Raw genomic sequence first — 5,900 nt, 5'->3', positions numbered from 1 at the left:
CAACTATCTCCTTCCTCCCCCTCTTTCCCCACCAACACACATCCTCCTTAGGCACTCCACTCCTCCTCCCAATCCTCTCTTCCTCATCTTTTCCCCTGTCTTCCTGCACATCTGGGGATTTGCATGGTTTCACTTATTCTGCAATTGCCGCAGGCGTGTGTCTCAGCATTTGTGTGTGAGACTGTGTGTGTGAGTTAAGTAACACCTGTGTGTGCATGTGTACATGATATTGTTCCCAGATATTGTACAGAGATGAGCGTTTCTAAATGTGCATGTTTTCCTACTTTCTTTACTACAGCATCTTTTTGTGCGGTGTTTTTGTACTCACATGTTAACATACCGAGTCAGGCCCCAGCTGCCAACTTCAATCCTTCAGTGTCTCCCTTTTTAAAATTCCCTTTTCTCAGCTGGCGCCAACACTGGCAGAAAAATAAAAAGTATCTCAAATTTCAACGACAAAATTGTTCTTTTAAAAAAAATGTTTTAGCTGTATAAAGTACATATAGGAAAATTGTTTCCCACATAGTTTTACTTTGAAATTATAATATTTCACAAAAGCAAAAACACAAGAATACTTATACAAACAAGGCTAAAACTGAGGGTAAGATTAGGATGAAATGTTTCTTATGGCAATATGTCAAATAAAAACAAAGTCAAAAACTGTGTCAGCCGACTTGAAAGATTGATATTTTGAAATGCACGCCTTAAGCTGCAGCCGACAGGCCAGCTGGGCTCTGATTACCATCTGCAACAATCACAGAGAGGAGTAAACCAAGAGCTAGGCAGAGCTACTTGGCCTGCAGATTATTATACATGTTTTTGCTGGACTAAGCAGAGAGCACACTCTTCAATTAGCCTCATTAGTTTTGTGTCACAGAGCGGTGAGCTAAGACAACAGGGCAGTGTGATAGCACTACATAAGACAGGGTTGACACAGGTACATGTTAGTCACATGAGCGCAGCCGACACAGACAGCAGTTTGCACAGCTAAAGGCAGGAACATTACATTCAGCCTGTTTCATATTTGCTGGCAGCTGGACTATAATCATTCTTATCAACGTTCTTTATTGCTCCCTGACCACCAATCCTCAGCTCCCCTATCGCACTCGCCATTACACCTGACCTGCTTCATCACAGCTCCTTCACTCCTCCCTTCCCTTCTCCGTGGCCTTCTCCTGCCCTTCCCTTCTCTCCCTGGTACAGACCTGTCCATGCTCGGCCAGCTGGCTGTATCCCTTTAAATCTGGCCTGAGTTGAGCCGCTGTCTCCTGGAGATTACTGCACACTCTCTTAGGCTCCACAGATGGGAGAAACAGGCTGCCAGCTGGCACAGGGACACCCACTATCCCCACTGGAGACTGGCCAACAGGCTCTGCACAAAACTCTGCCCATTCACACTCCTGATAGCTAGCCCTCCCATGCTCTTACATGTCTCTGTCCCACCAACCTCTCTCCTCGCCAGGCTTTGCTTTTGTTTTTTTAGTGTCATATTGTTGTTGTTCTAATTGTGCTTTGCTTGTATTTGAAAAACAAAAAGTTGATCATGACATTTTGTTTTAAAGACCATAGTTCTAACATTTTTCTTTAGGGAATTATTGTTCCTTGTTTTGTTCTTGTAGTTTTGGCCATCATTCCTATTGAACATTATATCCACTACAAATGAATGCTAATATTTGGAACCTCGCAATGTGTTAACAGCAAAGCTCAACGGGAGGATCAAACAGGTGCTAATAAGATAAGCCAGATCACCCAAACCTAGATGGCTGGTTGTAAAAAAGACAAATCTAAACTTGTCTGCAGACCAGTTTAATCAGGTTGTTGCTGCTCTTCAACAGTACTGTGCTATGCTCTGCTGTATGCTCTTTTTCTGCTGATACTGTCTCATTGCGCGAGGATTCCCCTTATCCTTGTACAATTTTTCTCTCTGGAATTGTATGTGTAGATAACCATAAAATAGATACACTTAGAATGGTAAAATGATCTCAAGATACACGTAAAGAATGCTATACTTTGCTACTTCCCTCCGTCTTTCACGTAGTGTTGCATCTGACTTTCCCCTTTCTTCCAATCACTTTCTCTCCTTTCTCAGGCGCACGATTTTTCATTGTCTGCTACTAACTGCCCCACACATGCATACACTCACACACGTATAAACACACACTCCTTATCTCTCCGGCCTCCATTTTTACAGAGCAGAGGAGAGAAAGGTGGGGACAGAGGGTTATTGAAAGATGTCACATGTGCAGATGCGATAAGGGTGCCTGGTAGAGATAACCAAGCGCCCTTCATCACTATGTAACAACACACAGGCTGTCCTCTTGAGTTAAAACAGAACACACACACACACACACACACACACACACACACACACACACACACACACACACACACACACACACACACACACACACACACACACACACATATACACACTACACAGACACACAAACACCTGGCATCTCATTTTAGGACACTATCTTGCAACATAACTGCTGGTGCTGATTACACACACATACTGTATATACTTACTAAAACTCAATCATCTGTTGTGGCCTCTTGCCATGTGCATGAGCAAAGGGCAAGTTGTCAACAATAGGAATCAAAATATTCTAGAGTGTCAAGACCTGTCTCACAGCGCTGTCAGTGTGGAAATAGGTGTGGCTGCAACCATCGTTCTGGTTTGTTTATTATTAATTTAAAGCATTCCAAATCTTCCTAGCTGGTGCTAGACAGAGGATGTAGCAACGAGGCCTTGCCAAATGGATAGTGGAAATGTCAGATGGGAAGAAGAATGCTGCATGCTGCATGCCAAACGCGATCAATGGTATGTCTACACACAGTATACACCTTCTGTATACCATAGACTACAAGCAAACTCAGGAACTTGTGCTGGTGGGACAGCGAGGTAAAGGAAAGATGGAGGAAAAATGTTTGGAAGTTTAGGCGTATGGTAAAAAAAACTGTGTAGTGTGACTATGTGTGTGTAAGAATACGAGTGGTTTCATTTTACTGTTCTTCTGCTCGACTGACTGCTGGTGTTGATGGGTTATTTTAAGAGAAGAGAGTATATGCTGTATGAGGATTCATTGCAGGTGTACTTAAGCAGGTACATCAACAGTCATCTTATGTACTATCATTTTTGTTCCACCAAAGTAACTGGTGAAATGTGGAAGATTTTAAGAATTGTCAACAAGCCAACTGTTTAAAAAAAAATCATATTGTGAAAATATAAAATCCTTTATTCTACTGGGAGAGCGCTAGACTTTTACAGTAGCAGCTTTGGTTACAGTATCTACCATGAGTTTCTCCTTCAAACATGTAATGCTGACGTGATCGTCTGACTGCTTGTCTTCCATGACTACTCCTCTTGTTTATGCTGTGTCCGGCACTTTCACAGACATTTTGATTTGTCATGTAGGAAAGTCACAGGTGCTGGTTTAGCATTAGCAATTGCTCTGTTCTATTTTCAGTGAGTGTCTCAGTAAGCCATGACTTAGTTACAGGGAGCCAGCATGAACAATACCAGGAACCTGAAAGTAAAGCAGCTCAATGCTCTCCGCAAGTCAGAGATGAAGAACAAGCTAATGACATGGATGGGACACTGCACACAGGTCATCTCATCAGCACGATGATAACAGATCAACTTATCTATGAAAAAAACGTCTAAATTCCAAACATTTAAAATAAAGAGCAGTTTTTTTACAAGAATAATGTTGCATCATGGAACAAAAATGTATTTTAAAAGTGTCGGTTAATGTCTACTTGGAGTTGTTAAACTATTCATAACAAGGTGTTAAAAGGTTGAGATGATTAAATTGGAGCTATATTCACCAGAAAAAAGGGATGTAAGCGCATACATTTAACTCTACGCCTCTATTTTGTGTCAGTGGTTCACACAGACTATGGGCTCAAAATAGCAGCATATCAAAAGGGCCAAAGCCTATTTAAATGAATGGAGGGTGAAGAGGAGAGAAAGAGGTGAAGAGGTCTATGTTAACTGACATGACAGTACATCACTTTGCATCATACATGATGGACTGTCATTACGTCCAACTGCACATCTCTCTTTACCAGACTGTGGACGTCGCATGATATCAGTGAAATGGAGAAGTTAACTTGAGGCTCTCTCCCCTTCCCTCCTCAACATATATGCTGCCCCACCAATCCCCCTCCACGTCTCCACACCCACCCCACAAACTACCAACCAAACCCCCCCCCCCCTTTCCTCTCCTGCCATGTTTGCAAGAGCGAGGGCTTTGGAGGGTGGCACTCTGATGGCGTGAAGCCAGATGGCAGCCACAAGGCAGGCGACGTGGCGCGGAGCAACGAAGGGTGCACACATACACACACACCCGTACACAATCACTCACTCACACTTTCTATCCTTAATGAACAGCCATGAATTATTCATCGCACACACGCACACACACACGCCTCTCGCAGGGCACATACACAGCCCCTGTCAGCAACAGAAGGCTCTGCGACTTCTCTCTATTTTATTATCATTTCTCTAGGCATATTCCTTGGTTGTAAAGGAATACCAGGTGGTGCTCGACCCCTCAAACTATCAACGCCTCCTCCTTCCTACCTCCTATTTCCTCCTCCATGTCCCTCGTTCTCCCTCTCCGCCTGAGTCCTTGTCATCCTCACTCTGTCTGTTTTTCAGTTTCTGTCATTGCCTCTTCCCTTCTTTTCTTCACTGCATGGCCTCCTCTCTTTGAAGCAGCTCACCAGGAGCATGGGCTGAATTACAGGTATATAAAGAGAAAGAGAGAGGAATCTTTAAGGACAGCCTTACAAATGAAAGACCTTTGTAAAGGCTTTACAAATAGATTACTACTAACCAAATTCACACTAAGTGACTTGCAAAGATGTGAAACTGCCTTGAACCAGGGAAATATAATATATAAATATAATTTGTTTTCATTCTATCAACCACTGACATGTCCTTACTATTTATTTCTAAAGCAAAGTGTTGTATACATGGTTTTTCTTACTTTTGTATGCTGTCATTGATTAACATTAATTTAAGTATGAAACAATATTACCTATACTTGAAACCTTCCTAAACAGCGAATAGCTTGAACATATCTTGTTTTATTTTTGTTTAGTTAAGTGACGTTAAAAGCGTTCAGGAAATCGCTAAAGCAGCTGCTGCTGTTGTTAACCCTTTGGAGTCCTGGGCTAATTTGGCCGTTTTCGCATACTTCTGATTTGTCTTACTAAACCCCATTAAGACATTTTTGGCATGTCAATATTTGGTATCTTTTTTTTAAGGACAACCTTACCTATATAACCTGATAGTTATTTATTTCATTTTGAGATACTATGTGAACATTTTTGACCCAAAATCCCAAAAAAACGTAAAAACAGATTTTGAAAATGATATTATTTTTCATATAGGTAACACAAACATACACAACAAAACGGTTTGAAAGCTGGAAATATATACATGGGATGTCACTATGATAATGTGAAAGTTTGATTGAGGTAGCATGAACCTATATACACATTTTATGAACAAATAACAGGTGTATCCATCGGCTTTTTTTCCTAATTTCTCAAGTTCTGTCAACAGTAGGCACAACAAAACATTTAAAAGCTTAAATAATGTACATGAGATTTCATTCTGATAAGGCAAAAGTGTTATTATATATATAATACAAATATATATATACACATTNAATAAAGAGACTAGATCTATTGAAACACCCATATGAAACAGAACTGTAAACATTTCAATAATCATAAAATCATAAGAACATGGCCATAACCAATAACATACCATATCCAATATTTAAAAACATTTGAACTTGTTCATTTAGTTGTTTTTGGTTCATTTATAGTTGTGAGTGTGTCTGGGCTCCTGAACCAGCCTCACCCGTCTACCCCCTCTCCTC

This window comes from Notothenia coriiceps, unplaced genomic scaffold (genome assembly GCF_000735185.1).
Source record: "Notothenia coriiceps isolate Sejong01 unplaced genomic scaffold, NC01 NC01_scaffold00000339, whole genome shotgun sequence".
NCBI lineage: Eukaryota > Metazoa > Chordata > Actinopteri > Perciformes > Nototheniidae > Notothenia > Notothenia coriiceps.
Note: the sequence above shows the minus strand (reverse complement) of the source record.